Source organism: Lissotriton helveticus, chromosome 8, assembly GCF_964261635.1.
Source record: "Lissotriton helveticus chromosome 8, aLisHel1.1, whole genome shotgun sequence".
Taxonomy (NCBI): Eukaryota; Metazoa; Chordata; class Amphibia; order Caudata; family Salamandridae; genus Lissotriton; species Lissotriton helveticus.
In genome coordinates, this window is record NC_136069.1 from 87,187,082 (window position 1) to 87,207,348 (window position 20,267).

Below are 20,267 nucleotides of genomic sequence, written 5' to 3' on the forward strand. Positions count from 1 at the left end.
CAGACTAATTTGCATACAGCCAGGTTCTGAAACTGGGATGGTGCAATGAGCTAAAAAATGGTGTTGGATCTAGCCCTGATCTCTTGACTGGGTGAGAGTATTCTGCTTAATTCGGAGACTCTGTCCATCACCACCCCTTGTTGTAAATAATTTTGTCCACCCTAAGCGTGGAAGGGTATACTCAGATGTGAGTCCCTTGCTCATTGCACCATCAGGATTCAAGCAAGCCGGGCCGAAGACGGCTGAAATGCCAGAAACCGGTCCCCGGAAGCTTGTTTCCTTCCCAGTATAAGAATTGGCTTTTGTAGTCTGGTCTGCCCTGTTCCCATGATGCACTGGGCCAGGGACAGACTAATTTGCATACAGCCAGGTTCTGAAACTGGGATGGTGCAATGAGCTAAAAAATGGTGTTGGATCTAGCCCTGATCTCTTGACTGGGTGAGAGTATTCTGCTTAATTCGGAGACTCTGTCCATCACCACCCCTTGTTGTAAATAATTTTGTCCACCCTAAGCGTGGAAGGGTATACTCAGATGTGAGTCCCTTGCTCATTGCACCATCAGGATTCAAGCAAGCCGGGCCGAAGACGGCTGAAATGCCAGAAACCGGTCCCCGGAAGCTTGTTTCCTTCCCAGTATAAGAATTGGCTTTTGTAGTGTGGTCTGCCCTGTTCCCATGATGCACTGGGCCAGGGACAGACTAATTTGCATACAGCCAGGTTCTGAAACTGGGATGGTGCAATGAGCTAAAAAATGGTGTTGGATCTAGCCCTGATCTCTTGACTGGGTGAGAGTATTCTGCTTAATTCGGAGACTCTGTCCATCACCACCCCTTGTTGTAAATAATTTTGTCCACCCTAAGCGTGGAAGGGTATACTCAGATGTGAGTCCCTTGCTCATTGCACCATCAGGATTCAAGCAAGCCGGGCCGAAGACGGCTGAAATGCCAGAAACCGGTCCCCGGAAGCTTGTTTCCTTCCCAGTATAAGAATTGGCTTTTGTAGTCTGGTCTGCCCTGTTCCCATGATGCACTGGGCCAGGGACAGACTAATTTGCATACAGCCAGGTTCTGAAACTGGGATGGTGCAATGAGCTAAAAAATGGTGTTGGATCTAGCCCTGATCTCTTGACTGGGTGAGAGTATTCTGCTTAATTCGGAGACTCTGTCCATCACCACCCCTTGTTGTAAATAATTTTGTCCACCCTAAGCGTGGAAGGGTATACTCAGATGTGAGTCCCTTGCTCATTGCACCATCAGGATTCAAGCAAGCCGGGCCGAAGACGGCTGAAATGCCAGAAACCGGTCCCCGGAAGCTTGTTTCCTTCCCAGTATAAGAATTCGCTTTTGTAGTCTGGTCTGCCCTGTTCCCATGATGCACTGGGCCAGGGACAGACTAATTTGCATACAGCCAGGTTCTGAAACTGGGATGGTGCAATGAGCTAAAAAATGGTGTTGGATCTAGCCCTGATCTCTTGACTGGGTGAGAGTATTCTGCTTAATTCGGAGACTCTGTCCATCACCACCCCTTGTTGTAAATAATTTTGTCCACCCTAAGCGTGGAAGGGTATACTCAGATGTGAGTCCCTTGCTCATTGCACCATCAGGATTCAAGCAAGCCGGGCCGAAGACGGCTGAAATGCCAGAAACCGGTCCCCGGAAGCTTGTTTCCTTCCCAGTATAAGAATTGGCTTTTGTAGTCTGGTCTGCCCTGTTCCCATGATGCACTGGGCCAGGGACATACTAATTTGCATACAGCCAGGTTCTGAAACTGGGATGGTGCAATGAGCTAAAAAATGGTGTTGGATCTAGCCCTGATCTCTTGACTGGGTGAGAGTATTCTGCTTAATTCGGAGACTCTGTCCATCACCACCCCTTGTTGTAAATAATTTTGTCCACCCTAAGCGTGGAAGGGTATACTCAGATGTGAGTCCCTTGCTCATTGCACCATCAGGATTCAAGCAAGCTGGGCCGAAGACGGCTGAAATGCCAGAAACCGGTCCCCGGAAGCTTGTTTCCTTCCCAGTATAAGAATTGGCTTTTGTAGTCTGGTCTGCCCTGTTCCCATGATGCACTGGGCCAGGGACAGACTAATTTGCATACAGCCAGGTTCTGAAACTGGGATGGTGCAATGAGCTAAAAAATGGTGTTGGATCTAGCCCTGATCTCTTGACTGGGTGAGAGTATTCTGCTTAATTCGGAGACTCTGTCCATCACCACCCCTTGTTGTAAATAATTTTGTCCACCCTAAGCGTGGAAGGGTATACTCAGATGTGAGTCCCTTGCTCATTGCACCATCAGGATTCAAGCAAGCCGGGCCGAAGACGGCTGAAATGCCAGAAACCGGTCCCCGGAAGCTTGTTTCCTTCCCAGTATAAGAATTGGCTTTTGTAGTCTGGTCTGCCCTGTTCCCATGATGCACTGGGCCAGGGACAGACTAATTTGCATACAGCCAGGTTCTGAAACTGGGATGGTGCAATGAGCTAAAAAATGGTGTTGGATCTAGCCCTGATCTCTTGACTGGGTGAGAGTATTCTGCTTAATTCGGAGACTCTGTCCATCACCACCCCTTGTTGTAAATAATGTTGTCCACCCTAAGCGTGGAAGGGTATACTCAGATGTGAGTCCCTTGCTCATTGCACCATCAGGATTCAAGCAAGCCGGGCCGAAGACGGCTGAAATGCCAGAAACCGGTCCCCGGAAGCTTGTTTCCTTCCCAGTATAAGAATTGGCTTTTGTAGTCTGGTCTGCCCTGTTCCCATGATGCACTGGGCCAGGGACAGACTAATTTGCATACAGCCAGGTTCTGAAACTGGGATGGTGCAATGAGCTAAAAAATGGTGTTGGATCTAGCCCTGATCTCTTGACTGGGTGAGAGTATTCTGCTTAATTCGGAGACTCTGTCCATCACCACCCCTTGTTGTAAATAATTTTGTCCACCCTAAGCGTGGAAGGGTATACTCAGATGTGAGTCCCTTGCTCATTGCACCATCAGGATTCAAGCAAGCCGGGCCGAAGACGGCTGGTATGCCAGAAACCGGTCCCCGGAAGCTTGTTTCCTTCCCAGTATAAGAATTGGCTTTTGTAGTCTGGTCTGCCCTGTTCCCATGATGCACTGGGCCAGGGACAGACTAATTTGCATACAGCCAGGTTCTGAAACTGGGATGGTGCAATGAGCTAAAAAATGGTGTTGGATCTAGCCCTGATCTCTTGACTGGGTGAGAGTATTCTGCTTAATTCGGAGACTCTGTCCATCACCACCCCTTGTTGTAAATAATTTTGTCCACCCTAAGCGTGGAAGGGTATACTCAGATGTGAGTCCCTTGCTCATTGCACCATCAGGATTCAAGCAAGCCGGGCCGAAGACGGCTGAAATGCCAGAAACCGGTCCCCGGAAGCTTGTTTCCTTCCCAGTATAAGAATTGGCTTTTGTAGTCTGGTCTGCCCTGTTCCCATGATGCACTGGGCCAGGGACAGACTAATTTGCATACAGCCAGGTTCTGAAACTGGGATGGTGCAATGAGCTAAAAAATGGTGTTGGATCTAGCCCTGATCTCTTGACTGGGTGAGAGTATTCTGCTTAATTCGGAGACTCTGTCCATCACCACCCCTTGTTGTAAATAATTTTGTCCACCCTAAGCGTGGAAGGGTATACTCAGATGTGAGTCCCTTGCTCATTGCACCATCAGGATTCAAGCAAGCCAGGCCGAAGACGGCTGAAATGCCAGAAACCGGTCCCCGGAAGCTTGTTTCCTTCCCAGTATAAGAATTGGCTTTTGTAGTCTGGTCTGCCCTGTTCCCATGATGCACTGGGCCAGGGACAGACTAATTTGCATACAGCCAGGTTCTGAAACTGGGATGGTGCAATGAGCTAAAAAATGGTGTTGGATCTAGCCCTGATCTCTTGACTGGGTGAGAGTATTCTGCTTAATTCGGAGACTCTGTCCATCACCACCCCTTGTTGTAAATAATTTTGTCCACCCTAAGCGTGGAAGGGTATACTCAGATGTGAGTCCCTTGCTCATTGCACCATCAGGATTCAAGCAAGCCGGGCCGAAGACGGCTGAAATGCCAGAAACCGGTCCCCGGAAGCTTGTTTCCTTCCCAGTATAAGAATTGGCTTTTGTAGTCTGGTCTGCCCTGTTCCCATGATGCACTGGGCCAGGGACAGACTAATTTACATACAGCCAGGTTCTGAAACTGGGATGGTGCAATGAGCTAAAAAATGGTGTTGGATCTAGCCCTGATCTCTTGACTGGGTGAGAGTATTCTGCTTAATTCGGAGACTCTGTCCATCACCACCCCTTGTTGTAAATAATTTTGTCCACCCTAAGCGTGGAAGGGTATACTCAGATGTGAGTCCCTTGCTCATTGCACCATCAGGATTCAAGCAAGCCGGGCCGAAGACGGCTGAAATGCCAGAAACCGGTCCCCGGAAGCTTGTTTCCTTCCCAGTATAAGAATTGGCTTTTGTAGTCTGGTCTGCCCTGTTCCCATGATGCACTGGGCCAGGGACAGACTAATTTGCATACAGCCAGGTTCTGAAACTGGGATGGTGCAATGAGCTAAAAAATGGTGTTGGATCTAGCCCTGATCTCTTGACTGGGTGAGAGTATTCTGCTTAATTCGGAGACTCTGTCCATCACCACCCCTTGTTGTAAATAATTTTGTCCACCCTAAGCGTGGAAGGGTATACTCAGATGTGAGTCCCTTGCTCATTGCACCATCAGGATTCAAGCAAGCCGGGCCGAAGACGGCTGAAATGCCAGAAACCGGTCCCCAGAAGCTTGTTTCCTTCCCAGTATAAGAATTGGCTTTTGTAGTCTGGTCTGCCCTGTTCCCATGATGCACTGGGCCAGGGACAGACTAATTTGCATACAGCCAGGTTCTGAAACTGGGATGGTGCAATGAGCTAAAAAATGGTGTTGGATCTAGCCCTGATCTCTTGACTGGGTGAGAGTATTCTGCTTAATTCGGAGACTCTGTCCATCACCACCCCTTGTTGTAAATAATTTTGTCCACCCTAAGCGTGGAAGGGTATACTCAGATGTGAGTCCCTTGCTCATTGCACCATCAGGATTCAAGCAACCCGGGCCGAAGACGGCTGAAATGCCTGAAACCGGTCCCCGGAAGCTTGTTTCCTTCCCAGTATAAGAATTGGCTTTTGTAGTCTGGTCTGCCCTGTTCCCATGATGCACTGGGCCAGGGACAGACTAATTTGCATACAGCCAGGTTCTGAAACTGGGATGGTGCAATGAGCTAAAAAATGGTGTTGGATCTAGCCCTGATCTCTTGACTGGGTGAGAGTATTCTGCTTAATTCGGAGACTCTGTCCATCACCACCCCTTGTTGTAAATAATTTTGTCCACCCTAAGCGTGGAAGGGTATACTCAGATGTGAGTCCCTTGCTCATTGCACCATCAGGATTCAAGCAAGCCGGGCCGAAGACGGCTGAAATGCCAGAAACCGGTCCCCGGAAGCTTGTTTCCTTCCCAGTATAAGAATTGGCTTTTGTAGTCTGGTCTGCCCTGTTCCCATGATGCACTGGGCCAGGGACAGACTAATTTGCATACAGCCAGGTTCTGAAACTGGGATGGTGCAATGAGCTAAAAAATGGTGTTGGATCTAGCCCTGATCTCTTGACTGGGTGAGAGTATTCTGCTTAATTCGGAGACTCTGTCCATCACCACCCCTTGTTGTAAATAATTTTGTCCACCCTAAGCGTGGAAGGGTATACTCAGATGTGAGTCCCTTGCTCATTGCACCATCAGGATTCAAGCAAGCCGGGCCGAAGACGGCTGAAATGCCAGAAACCGGTCCCCGGAAGCTTGTTTCCTTCCCAGTATAAGAATTGGCTTTTGTAGTCTGGTCTGCCCTGTTCCCATGATGCACTGGGCCAGGGACAGACTAATTTGCATACAGCCAGGTTCTGAAACTGGGATGGTGCAATGAGCTAAAAAATGGTGTTGGATCTAGCCCTGATCTCTTGACTGGGTGAGAGTATTCTGCTTAATTCGGAGACTCTGTCCATCACCACCCCTTGTTGTAAATAATTTTGTCCACCCTAAGCGTGGAAGGGTATACTCAGATGTGAGTCCCTTGCTCATTGCACCATCAGGATTCAAGCAAGCCGGGCCGAAGACGGCTGAAATGCCAGAAACCGGTCCCCGGAAGCTTGTTTCCTTCCCAGTATAAGAATTGGCTTTTGTAGTCTGGTCTGCCCTGTTCCCATGATGCACTGGGCCAGGGACAGACTAATTTGCATACAGCCAGGTTCTGAAACTGGGATGGTGCAATGAGCTAAAAAATGGTGTTGGATCTAGCCCTGATCTCTTGACTGGGTGAGAGTATTCTGCTTAATTCGGAGACTCTGTCCATCACCACCCCTTGTTGTAAATAATTTTGTCCACCCTAAGCGTGGAAGGGTATACTCAGATGTGAGTCCCTTGCTCATTGCACCATCAGGATTCAAGCAAGCCGGGCCGAAGACGGCTGAAATGCCAGAAACCGGTCCCCGGAAGCTTGTTTCCTTCCCAGTATAAGAATTGGCTTTTGTAGTCTGGTCTGCCCTGTTCCCATGATGCACTGGGCCAGGGACAGACTAATTTGCATACAGCCAGGTTCTGAAACTGGGATGGTGCAATGAGCTAAAAAATGGTGTTGGATCTAGCCCTGATCTCTTGACTGGGTGAGAGTATTCTGCTTAATTCGGAGACTCTGTCCATCACCACCCCTTGTTGTAAATAATTTTGTCCACCCTAAGCGTGGAAGGGTATACTCAGATGTGAGTCCCTTGCTCATTGCACCATCAGGATTCAAGCAAGCCGGGCCGAAGACGGCTGAAATGCCAGAAACCGGTCCCCGGAAGCTTGTTTCCTTCCCAGTATAAGAATTGGCTTTTGTAGTCTGGTCTGCCCTGTTCCCATGATGCACTGGGCCAGGGACAGACTAATTTGCATACAGCCAGGTTCTGAAACTGGGATGGTGCAATGAGCTAAAAAATGGTGTTGGATCTAGCCCTGATCTCTTGACTGGGTGAGAGTATTCTGCTTAATTCGGAGACTCTGTCCATCACCACCCCTTGTTGTAAATAATTTTGTCCACCCTAAGCGTGGAAGGGTATACTCAGATGTGAGTCCCTTGCTCATTGCACCATCAGGATTCAAGCAAGCCGGGCCGAAGACGGCTGAAATGCCAGAAACCGGTCCCCGGAAGCTTGTTTCCTTCCCAGTATAAGAATTGGCTTTTGTAGTCTGGTCTGCCCTGTTCCCATGATGCACTGGGCCAGGGACAGACTAATTTGCATACAGCCAGGTTCTGAAACTGGGATGGTGCAATGAGCTAAAAAATGGTGTTGGATCTAGCCCTGATCTCTTGACTGGGTGAGAGTATTCTGCTTAATTCGGAGACTCTGTCCATCACCACCCCTTGTTGTAAATAATTTTGTCCACCCTAAGCGTGGAAGGGTATACTCAGATGTGAGTCCCTTGCTCATTGCACCATCAGGATTCAAGCAAGCCGGGCCGAAGACGGCTGAAATGCCAGAAACCGGTCCCCGGAAGCTTGTTTCCTTCCCAGTATAAGAATTGGCTTTTGTAGTCTGGTCTGCCCTGTTCCCATGATGCACTGGGCCAGGGACAGACTAATTTGCATACAGCCAGGTTCTGAAACTGGGATGGTGCAATGAGCTAAAAAATGGTGTTGGATCTAGCCCTGATCTCTTGACTGGGTGAGAGTATTCTGCTTAATTCGGAGACTCTGTCCATCACCACCCCTTGTTGTAAATAATTTTGTCCACCCTAAGCGTGGAAGGGTATACTCAGATGTGAGTCCCTTGCTCATTGCACCATCAGGATTCAAGCAAGCCGGGCCGAAGACGGCTGAAATGCCAGAAACCGGTCCCCGGAAGCTTGTTTCCTTCCCAGTATAAGAATTGGCTTTTGTAGTCTGGTCTGCCCTGTTCCCATGATGCACTGGGCCAGGGACAGACTAATTTGCATACAGCCAGGTTCTGAAACTGGGATGGTGCAATGAGCTAAAAAATGGTGTTGGATCTAGCCCTGATCTCTTGACTGGGTGAGAGTATTCTGCTTAATTCGGAGACTCTGTCCATCACCACCCCTTGTTGTAAATAATTTTGTCCACCCTAAGCGTGGAAGGGTATACTCAGATGTGAGTCCCTTGCTCATTGCACCATCAGGATTCAAGCAAGCCGGGCCGAAGACGGCTGAAATGCCAGAAACCGGTCCCCGGAAGCTTGTTTCCTTCCCAGTATAAGAATTGGCTTTTGTAGTCTGGTCTGCCCTGTTCCCATGATGCACTGGGCCAGGGACAGACTAATTTGCATACAGCCAGGTTCCGAAACTGGGATGGTGCAATGAGCTAAAAAATGGTGTTGGATCTAGCCCTGATCTCTTGACTGGGTGAGAGTATTCTGCTTAATTCGGAGACTCTGTCCATCACCACCCCTTGTTGTAAATAACACAGGCTGCTGGAGGGCTCGATTACTCCCAGCTCCAGCATCTTGGTCACCTCACCCTGGATGCTGTTCTTTACTTTGTCGGACAGCCGGTAAGACTTGCTTTTCACTGGCGTACTGTCCCCTGTGTCCACATCATGGGTACACAGATGCGTAATTCCAGGCGTGAGGGAGAACAACACGGCGTGCTGCGCCAGAACCTGGCGGCAGTCCCTCTGTTGTTCTGGGGTCAAGGATGGAGAGAGGACAACTCCCTCTACTGAACCATCCTTCTCCTGAGCCGCTAGAAGGTCAGGGAGAGGCTCACTTTCCTCCTCCTCGCTCCCATCCGTCACCATGAGGAGAGAAAGCTCCGAACGCTCATGATGAGGCTTCAGGCGGTTGACGTGGAGCACCCGGTGGGGCTGTCGGGGGGTCTTCAAGTCCACGACATAGGTGGTCTGGCCTTTACGCGCCACAATCTCATACGGTCCAGTCCACCGGTCCTAGAGGGCACTAAGCTCCCAGGCTCCATGACCCACACCTTCTGTCCAGTGTCCAACTCCACCGTCCGAGCGTTGTGGTCATACCACTCCTTCATGACGGCTTGGCTAGCCTCCAGGTTGTCTGAGGCTTCCTTCCACAGCTTAGCCATCTGGCTGCGGAATACCAGCATATAGTTGACAACATCCTGGGGAAGCTTCTTCGAAGTCTTCTCCCAACTCTCCTTGACCAGACTAAGGGGTCCCCTAACGGGGTGACCATAGAGCAATTCGAAGGGGCTGAACCCGACTCCCTTCTAGGGTACCTCGCGGTACGAGAACAGCAAGCAAGGGAGGAGGATCTCCCATTTCCGCCTCAGGTCTTCTGCCAGACTCCGGATCATCCCCTTCAAAGTCTTATTGAAGCGCTCCAGGAGCCCGTTAGTCTGGGGGTGGTAAGGAGTGGAGAATCGATAGGTCACACCGCACTCTTTCCACATGGCCTGCATGTAGGCCGACATGAAATTTGTGCCCCTGTCTGACACCACGACCTTGGGGAATCCCACTCGGGTGAATATCCCCATCAGGGCCCGCGCCACCACAGGTGCAGTAACGGTCCTCAGAGGAATGGCATCCGGGTACCGAGTGGCGTGGTCCACTAACACCAGAATGAACCGATGTCCCGCAGAGGTCGGAGGGTCCAACAGCCCAACGATGTAAATACCGACCCGCTCGAAAGGGGTCCCGACCACTGGGAGTGGTTCCAATGAGGCCTTCAATTTGGTCCCAGTCTTGCCACTGGCCTGGCAAGTCTTGCAGGTCTTGCAATACGTGTCAGAGGCAACTCTCATCCTAGGCCAATAAAAATGTGGGACTAGCCTCGCAAAGGTCTTGTCCTGGCCCAGGTGTCCGGCTAGAGGTATCTCATGCGCCAGTTCCATCAAAAAGGCTCGGTAGCACTGGGGGACCACTAAGGCCCTCGAAGATCCATGCACCGGGACCCTTGGCTCACTGTACAGGAGGCCATCCTCCCAATACACGTGGTAGTTGCCGGTCTCCTTGTTCACCACTTGGGCTTCGGCCTGTCGCCGCATGCCTTCAAGCGTGGGGCACTCCTTCTGCGCCCGACAGAATTCCTCCCGGGTAGGATCTCCTTCCACATGCCACTCGGCAAGGGTCGGCAAATCTCCCACAGGAACGACATCCACCTCCACGGACTCCGGGGTTACCTCCGCGGGCTCCCCATCCGTCACACGGGGTGTGTCCTCCACAACACTCTCCTCTGGACCGACAGTGGGTTGGGCCGTTGTTTCAGGCTCCAACCCGGGTTGAGCTTCTTGCCGGGCAGCCGTGGACCGCGTGACTATGCACGTCCACCCTGGTAATCCCAGCATCTCAGTGTGGGCCTTAAACTCCACTTCCTTCCAGGCGGTATGTTCGAGGTCATTACCGAGCAGACAGTTCACAGGCAAGGCAGGGCTGATCGCAACTCTCAACGGGCCTGACACTCCTCCCCATTCAAAGGGAACTTGAGCCACGGGATAGTAGCTCATTCAGCCGTCAGCCAACACGGCCGGATGGTACACATCAGGAACAACCTGCTCAGGGGACACCAGCCGCCTCACTACGGTCGTCATGCTGGCTCCTGTGTCCCTCAGAGCGTCCACCTCCTCCCCATTGACCTTCACCCTCTGCTGGTACTTAGCAGTATTCGATGGTAAGGGCGTCACTGGGACCATCTCCTTATCCCCGAGTGAAACCAAGGTCAGGCCTCTCCACTCCCCTTCCCTATCTAGGGGCAGCTCCAACCCAAGCGCTATACTAGCCACCCCGGGACTCTTGCCACCAGTGGGGGCTGGGGGTCGTTTGTGACACTGGGGGTCTCCCTTGTAGTGTCCGACCTCTCCGCACTCATAGCACCGGACCACTTTTGGCTGCTGACTCTTGTCAGGGTAAGTAGGTTTTGGGGAACGGTTCTGAGGTGGGGTACCTACTCCTTTCCCAAACTGTCTAGTTTGTGGGCCTCGTGAGAACTCTGTTCTTTTATCACCACCCTCTTTCTTCTGAGGGGCACCCTGTCCACCTTTCGGGCCATCTCCCCCGGGGCCCTTGTGTGACACCCGGGTGCTAAACCAAATATCCGGCTCCTCCGCGAGCTCACGGGAATCAGTAAGCTTGCGGTCCAACAAATGTTGGCGCAACTCAGGAAAACACTTATCCAAGAGGTGCTCTCTCAAAAAAAGGTTATACAGACCCTCAAAATCACGCACCTCGCTGCCACGCACCCAACCATCCAGAGCCTTTCGGGCATACTCAAAAAAATCCACCCAGTTCTGCGTGGACAGCTTATGGCTGCCACGAAACCTCTGGCGATACCTTACAGGGGTGAGGCCAAAATGTTTGATAAGCGCCTCCTTCATGGGGGAATACCTAAACTGGTCCGCCTTCTCCAAATACAGAAGTGAGTCCCTGACATCAGGAGGTATATACCGGTACAAACCACCTCCCCAATGTTTCTCAGGCACGCCATGGGCAGTCAAGGCCACTTCATACGCCTCCAACCACCTGGCAATGTCATCCCCCTTGGTGTATCTCGCTATCACCTCCTTGGGTAACCAGAATCTGGGCTCCTGCTGAGCCTCTGGTCCGCTGCCACCATTAGGACTTCCTGGCGCACTCAACTGCAATGCTTGCAGCTCCATTTCCTTGAGCTGTAGCTCGTGCGCTAGCTTCTTTTCCTCCAACGCTAATTTCTCTCTCTCCAAAGCAAACTGCCTATCTTCCCTTTCTCTCTCCTTCTCGTGCTCTAATTTGGCAAGCTCCCACTTCAATCGCCTTTCCTCCCTCCTGTCCTCGTACTCCTGCGGTGACACACTCTTCCTAGAAACATTGCTCCCTGCCCTGGAACGTGGTCCTGGCAACACTTTATCTGACATGTCAATGTTGAGCAGGCCTGGGTCTTCCTGAGTGTCCACCTACCCATGTATGACCTGTTCTCCATCCTCTTTTTCCTCTGGGTGGGCCCTTACCCATGCCCTTAAGGCGGTACGCAGCTCTTCTTTTACAGCTCTCGTCCCCACAGGCACCCCCATCCCCTGACAAAACTCCCTTAACTGCACTGCCGTATACTTATCAAGGTCAGCCAGCTGGAACTCCATTTTATCAGGTGAGGACCTAGATAACCTGGAAGAAAAAATTCTAGGACGTGGGCAACAATACTGGTTCAACACACTTTGCTGCAGGCTAGACAGTCGTGAGCAATTGGGTTTGCTTGTAGCACGATAGGTGTCCAATTAAGTGCAGCACACCCTGTCTCACTGGAGGGTGTTAGGTAGCTACAGGTCCTGGATCCCACCGCTCGGCACCAATGTAAGAACTGGGACCGCCAGTTCTCCGGGGGGTAGCATGGCTCGATCAGGAAGGCGGCCAGGGGCTTATGTGTAAAGCAGCTACTTAACACACACATCCAATGTAACACACAGTGGCGCAAAAATGGAGACCACACCAGATGTTGTATTTGAAAAATCAAGATCTTTTATATAGGCTTTCAATTAGAGCAAGGCATTGGTAATTCACTAGCATTTCAAATCAAATGAGCATTTCATTAAGACATTTCATATATCTCGTGCAGGTTTCATTTCCTGTGAAGAGTAAACATTTCAGTAAGGCTTTTCATTAAAATAACAGCCAGCTCATCTATGCTGTGAAACATTAACTGACCCCGCCTGTCGCATCAGACTCTTTGACAGGCAAAGGGGTAATGGTATAAACCTGGAGGATCCTACAAGAAGCGACAATTATAATGCATCTAAGTAGCACATCAAACCTCTCATGGTCGCTTTTCCTAGAAAGGAACAAAACATATCAGCAAGTACTTATCAGTCTAACAAATAACTTCAAAGAACACAGCCTTTAGTCATCCATGACAAGCCTTTCTTCTTGTGAATGCAGGTCGGCTGCGACCCAGATCAGATCAACAGAATATTATGGAAGTCCACCTCTGCAAGAAAATTCAGTACAGTGAAGTGACTCTGCCTCTCATTAACAGGCTTGTAAATACAGTACACGATGAACCTTTCGGGGTTGTAAATATGGTCACGATGAGTAATTCAGGCTTGTAAATATGCAGGTAAAACGATATAGTGAGGCACATTCAAAAGGGGGCCAACTGGGCCCAGTCACAGTTAACCCCGGGGAGGGGCGACCTCGGGCCTCTCTCGGCCTACCGCCCTCCTCCCCAGGGGGTTACCTCTATTCTTCGGGCCCTCCGGGGCCCTTGCGAAGATGCTGGCTCTGGAGAGAGGGAAGCGGTGTTCGTCCCTCCCAGGGCCTCCCTCAGCCTGGCGCGGTGTCACTGCGGCTTCTGGGCACCAGCGCCGGGGCAAGGCCAATATGCGGGTCTAAAGGGGAGGGGGCACTCAGGCTCCACGGCCCCCTCCGCGTTATTGTTGGGCCTACTCAGGGCCTACTGACAAGGCTCCGGGCCGAGGACGCTGCAGGATGCGGCCGGGGAGGCTCCAGCCAACCACGTGGCCCACCTCGAGGGTGCGCCTACCGGGACCAATGGCAGCGCGGCACCCGGGGGCGGGGCAGAGGAGCTCCCCGGTCACGTGATCGGGGACAGCTTGGCTTCGGCCTACTGCGGCCCAGCACGACGAAGAACGGCGGCCCTCTCCTCACATATGGAGGCCACCGATGAGGGCAATTGACTCTGGCGCGAGGCGCCACACACCGACCAGGCAGCCTCACCTCAGGGGCGTCGCGGGGCAGCGCGAAGGCCTCAGATGGTTTCCCACAGCTCCGGGCTGCGGTGGTGAGTGGGGAACAGATTAGCGCCTCGTAGAGACAGTGTCGGGCGCCACAGCGCTACTCGTGAGGGGAATAAATCAGTCAGCTCAGGTGGGCGCTTTGGGGGCAACAGCAGCAGAAGGTGTTCTGAGGTGAAAAGCGCCTCAGAGTCACAGCGCTTGACAGAAGGGCAAATTACAGCGCTCTGCACGTTAGTTAGTCAGAACTGCAGGCAGGATGGGGGCAAATTATAGCGCTTGTCACACAGTTCAGTCAGGGGAGACAGGTAGGCCCAGCTGAAGGCAGGGAATGCGCAGGGCAGCTCAGTCCAGTACCTGGTCCCAGGAAGTAGGTTTCTTGGCGCTTGGATGGTTCTGCGCCCTTAGTTGCTTGTTTCTTGAAGTTGAAGGGGGGGGAATGAGTTGAGGGCTTGAAGAATTTCTCCTCAGTCACTGCAGATGGGCCCTGGGGTTCCCTACCACTGGGCCAGATCAGGGGGCTAGCTTTGGACACCTCACTGAGCTTAAGAGGCAGCACCTAAATCCTGTCACTCCCAGTAGCATAGGTTCCTCACTAGGCCCTCCCGCCTAAAACTCCTTCGTGGGTTCCCCAGGTCAGTGATGCCCCAACTGACTGGAAAAAGTTCCCTCCCTGGCTTATATATGCCCAGGTCAGGTGACCACTCTCTAAGGTGGGAAAAGTCAGGTCCGCCTTCCTTCTGGAAGGTTCCAGGAGCTTCCCCACTCTAACAATGGACAGGGGCTGGTGGCTGGTGTTGCAACATTGTATGGGGACCCAGCCTGCTCCTGGCAACTAGGGTGCTACACTAAAAAGACCACGCTGCAGTAGCAGGGGCCAGTGGCAGCCATGTTGAAAGTAGAGAGCACCTGCACCCTAACACAGGTTAGCTGTGAAAAGGTGCCCGAAGACCTAAGGGCCAACAAAAAAAATAGGTGGAAAAAATGAGGCCAGGGCAAAACGTCACGGGGAAAGACCACCCTAAGGCTGACAGGTCTAACACCCATATAGAGGGGCAGCAAGGTTATCTATTAGAGCAGTTAGGGTTCACTGTATTGGCGCACTCCAAGCAAGGGGCAAAAAATAGGTGAGTTGCAATATTGTCAAAACGTAGAGATGTCATGGTAAGGAGGAAGGTTGAAGATCGATGGGGGAGATGGGTGTTGATAGAACTCAAAATTAATGAGGAGTGGGTTACTTTAGGGTGTTTATATGGGTCAACGGAGGACTATCCGGATATTTTCGATTTCATGGATCTGGAGTTAGCTGCTTGGTCCTCAACTGTTATCCTGACTGGAGATTTTAATATCAATGGGGCAGTGGGAGTGGATGGGATACTGAACGGCCAGTACCAGGGTAGAAAGAAGAGAGTTTGGCGCTCCTTATGTGGCCTAATAAGAAACAATGCTTTAGTGGATGCATGGGGGGCTTTAAGGACTGGAGAGCAGGGATTTACTTACTATTCAGCCCCGCATAGAGTCTGTGCAAGACTAGATTACTTTTTTGTTTCAACGTCTACACAATCCAAGATTAAAATCGAGAGGCATCCTCGGATAGTTTCCGACCACAACCCATTGATTTTAACAGCAAACCTCGGTACAACTGAAGAAGTGGGACGAGTATGGACATTTGAGAGAGGGCTGCTAAAAGAAGAGGCTTATATTGTACACATGACTGATTGGATAGGGAGCTTTCTGGACATAAATAGAGGAAGTACAATGGTAGGGAACGTGTGGGACGCCTTCAAGGCGGCAGCTAGAGGGGAAACAATAAGTTTTAGCGTGGCAAGTCGGAGGGAGGGAAGGAAAAGAGAGGTGGAGCTGGTCAGGGCTGTGGTAGACGCAGAGGAGGAACTAACTCCGAATGTGGTAAGGGGCGTACCCTTAGATCAAGTTTTAGTCAGAATAGCAAAAGCAAAGATGGAGGCTGAGGAAAGCATAGCTAATAAGGCCGCTAAAATATACTTAGCGAATAGGGAAAGATGCTATGAATTTAGTGAGTCTGTGGGTCGCACCCTTGCTATTCGCACGAGGCAGAATGTGTCCACAGGACAGGAGAGGGAGATCCTTGATGAGATGGGAGTACCATTTGTAGATCCGGAGGGGATAAGAGAAGTATTCAGGAAATTCTATATTTCTTTGTACGATCAAGAGTTACCAGGTGATATATCTAAAATAGGGGAGTATTTGCGGGGCACTCCGGTAGATACTCTACCAGAAGATGAGGCAAGGAAGTTGGAGGCACCTTTTACTGAGGAAGAAATTTTGTTTGCCTTGACTAATCTCCCCTCCGGCAAAGCTGCAGGCCCTGATCAAATCCCATTGGAATTCTATAAAACATTCTGGGATGTAATTAAGCAGGATATGTGTAGAACAATGCAGCAAGCGCAGGCAGGGACATCAATCCCGAAGAGTTGGGCAGGTGCAGATATTGTTATAATACTAAAAAAGGGTAAACCAGCCAACCAACCTGGGTCATATAGGCCAATAACTTTAATGAACTCAGGCACCAAAATCTACTCTAAAGTACTTGCACTAAGAATAGCGAAAGTAATTGTCACTTTAGTAAGCATTAATCAGCATGGGTTTATACCAGGAAGGGGAACCACACATCACACTAGAAAGGTCATAACTCTTTTTGATGCTGCAGAGGTCTCAGGAGACCCGTTCGCAGTGATATTACTAGATGCCGAAAAGGCCTTTGATCGGGTCTCCTGGGACTTTCTGTGGCTCATTTTGGCAAGGGTGGGGTTTGGGGTGGTCTGGTAAGAGCTCTCCAGGTTCTATACACTGATCCAACCGCTCGGATACGAGTAAATGCGGGGTACACGCTACCATTCCAGATTAAGAGGGGCACACGGCAGGGGTGCCCATGCTCCCCGCTCCTGTTTGCTCTCTATATGGACCCATATATACGGCAAATTGATTTAAATGAGAAGATCTGCCCAGTAGGTACTCTAAGGGGACAATGTAAAATTTTGGCATATGTCGATGACGTCGCTATTGTTACTCCTCACCCTTCAGAAGCCATAGGCTTTGTTGAGGAGGAGGCACAGTTTTTCGGTGAGGTGTCTGGTTATGCCTTAAACACGAAGAAAACACATATCATTAAAAATAGCAGTACGTCCTGTCTGGATCATCGGGTGGTGCAGAGCGGTGTATATTTAGGTGTAACAATAATGTCAGACTTAGATAAGCTTGTGGAGTCAAATATAACACCAGTAATAAAAAAGGCAAAAAAGGACTTAGACCGGTTGCATAATATACATTTTTCAATTGTAGGGCGAATTAATATAGTTAAAATGATGCTGCTACCGAAATTTCTGTATTTGTTCAGGACTATACCCTTATTGTTTGAAGCTAGGTGGTTTAAGGATATCGAGAATATGATAAATCGATTTGTTTGGGCTCATGGAAAGACCCGAAGGGCATTGAGATCTATGGCACTTCCAAGGGAGTGGGGTGGGTGGGCATTACCTGATGTGAGAATGTATTACTGGGCGGCGTGCTTTCAGTATATGGCATGTCTATTCGGAGGGTCTGAAAGCGAAGGACAGGACGAGTTAGGAGCTTATGCAATATACTCATTACTGCTAGGAGATGATGCGCAGAATTGTTTCTTGAAATTTACAGAGCATAGTTATTTTAAGAGAACTACATTTAAAACAGTTATGACGGCCCATAAAATCTGGACCTCGTTTGCAAAAAGGTTTGGCATAGGCAGGTACAATGCCTACACCAGGCTGAGTAATAATCCTACCCTGCCTGGGGACATATTTTCCGGGGTTGTCTTTTCGGAATGGTATAGTCACGGGATTAGCAAAATGGGGGATATGATAGGAGCACAGGGGGTAATGCAGTTTAGTAGTCTTCAAGCAATATACGGATTAGATTCAACTCATTTTTTCAAATATCTGCAAGTTAGGAGTTTTCTCTCGAAAAAAACTGGAGGGCCGATGGGTTTTGGTATAAACCCCATTTTGGATATAGTGCAGGATGGCAAAGAGTGTACTATTAAAAGGTTTTACTATGAATTAATAGACCATCAAGTAGACAATTTGGAAAAATATGAGGGCAAGTGGGAGCAGAAGGTGGGCAGAGAAGGGGTACCATTTCGCAGGTCATTGGAGTTGGGACAGAAACTCTTATATGCAGCACCACTCCAGGCGCAACACTATAAGACGCTTTACTTCCTGTATCATACACCTGCCAGGATCGCGCAATGGGGAGGGGTAGCGGGCACTACGTGTCCAAGATGCGACAGTTCTGATGCTGATTTGTTGCATATGTTTGCGACCTGTACTCACTTAAAGTCTACCCAGGACGAAATTGAAGTCTTTTTTAGAAGAGCATTAAGGATAGAGGTTATCCTAACGACGGAAATGGTACTCCTCGGAATAGAGAAGAAACCTGGGCAGATTCAGTATGAATACTTTATTTTCGTGGCAATGGCTATTTTAAGGCTATGTATTGCGACGGCTTGGTTAGATCGTGTACCGCTCGTGTACCGCCCACTTTTCACCAGTGGCTAATGAAATTGCTAGCTGGCTATAACTTAGAGAAAGCGATATATGCAAGGAGGGGAAGAAGAGGCAAGAAATTAGGTATGGAAATATGGGAGCCGATACAAAGCTGGAAGGAAAGGGAACCTGGGTAGGAGACATTGAAAACAATGGCGGTGGAATTTAATTTAGGGTATTGTTTTATTTGTTCCGACATATCCTGCAATGTAATTTAATTTTTTTTAAATTGTATAGTATGTTGTTTGTTATATGAAAATGGTGCATGTTAATCATAATGAACTTGATTATTTTGTGCCCTGTACAATAAAAGGGGGGGGGCCTGAATAAAAATATTTTTTTTTAAAATATACTAATAAATGAAATAAAACAATTATTTCCATGGACCTGTAAATAAATAATAATTAAAAGGCATGTAAAAAAAAAATTATGTTCAGTATCAGCATAACAATAAATACCTTGTTAAAAGAAACAAGTTTATCAGCATAGACACACCAATAAAGCTGAGTGTGTCAGCGTAGCCACAAAATTGAAAGAGCCTTTAAATCTCACGACGCGAATATAAAACAGTACTTTGGGAAATGTTCGTGAAACTCAAATTAAAATGTCACTACCTCCTCTCGTCCTTCTAGTGTCCAAGTCTGTGAGGAGAAAAGACAAGCGTCATTGAGAAGACTCACTCCGAGGCGGCGTAGTCAAGCAAAGTCAAACGTTGCCAAGGAAGAAGCTCCGTCTAAGTGTGCCGTAGCTGGAGCGCAGCGCAGAGGAGTTTGGAACGCAGCGTTCACGTAGAGCGTCAGAAGCAAGCGTGCATTGTTTGGTAACGCAATGACGACATGAGTTGGAGAGCCTGGAGCGTGACTGATCACGAGAATGGAGAACGCGCGAGTGAAGGTAGTTATTTGTTTTTCAAAAGATGCTTCCTTATGAGTTTGCTATGCTCTCAGTCATAAAATTGTTAATAAAAAGTCATTCAACCCAAAATGACTCTGCCGCCAGTCCTCAGAAACGTGACTCTGCCGCCATCCCTCAGACATGTGACAAACCACTCTCCAAAGCAAGTAAAATCTTCCACGAGTGATCAATGTCTAACACTTCAATGAGATGAATGTACATTAAAAGACAAAGTACTTTAAGAGTCAAGCAAATGTAAATGTAAATGTAAATGTATTGCGACTTATATAGCGCACGTATCACCCGAAGGTATCAAGGCGCTTGCTTAGGGAACCCGTCCTGGTATTCCCCTGTGAGATACCCCGGCAGGGTATCCACAAGGTGAAAGCCAGGCATCCTGCCGCGAGGGGCCGTAGTGGAGATTAAGCAAGCTATTGCCCAGAGTCGCAGAGTGTGACCCCGTGAGTCGAGTAGGCACCGGAGCGAGAATTGTCAAGTCCGTGGAATTTTTGAGCCCGAGACCCGCCGAGGCGGGGAATCGAACCCTGGTCCACGGCCGATCTCAGCATCCGGGTCTGCCGCCTCTAACCACAGAGCCACGCTCTTCCGCGTTTTAAAAAAAAACATTACGTAAGGAGTAACAAGCGGACAGATCTTTTCAAGCCTCCCAGGAAAAGTACGCTCTAATAAAATTGTTCAAACCCAAAATAATCTGAAGAGCGTAAGAAAGTTATTGAAAGAATGCTCTTTTCCTCTAGTTTCACTGCCCAATAATAGGTTTACAGTTGCACAAAGTACCTTTAAGTGAGGCTTGGTGTTGAGATCCTTTTGAGAGATTTTCTTTTAAAGTAAACCTTTTCTTCTTCAATATAAATATTGAAAGTTGAAAGACAAGTTTTCATCCCATCCTCGTCACCAATGTGAAGAAGCAGTAAATCAGGAAATGCAGGATGATGATAAGGTTTCTTTATTTATATCTCAAGAAGTAAGGATCTCATCCACAGGAGACACAGGCAGGCAGTAACTGATTCAGTACTGGCCCTCAATTAGAATATCAACATAACTACATCATAGGATTCTAAGCATAACATTCTATAATCAGCAAGTCACAC

At 49.3% G+C, this 20,267-nt stretch overlaps 1 long non-coding RNA gene across 1 annotated transcript in view; it reads left to right on the forward strand.

The window, feature by feature from the left end:
* The window catches only part of LOC144771485 (uncharacterized), a 41,306-nt gene extending 22,072 nt beyond the window's left edge, over nucleotides 1–19,234 (forward strand). The window contains exon 4 of the long non-coding RNA XR_013599307.1: nucleotides 18,894–19,234. This is a non-coding gene — a long non-coding RNA (uncharacterized LOC144771485). The remainder of the gene's footprint in view (nucleotides 1–18,893) is intronic.
* Nucleotides 19,235–20,267: the final 1,033 nt, after the last annotated feature.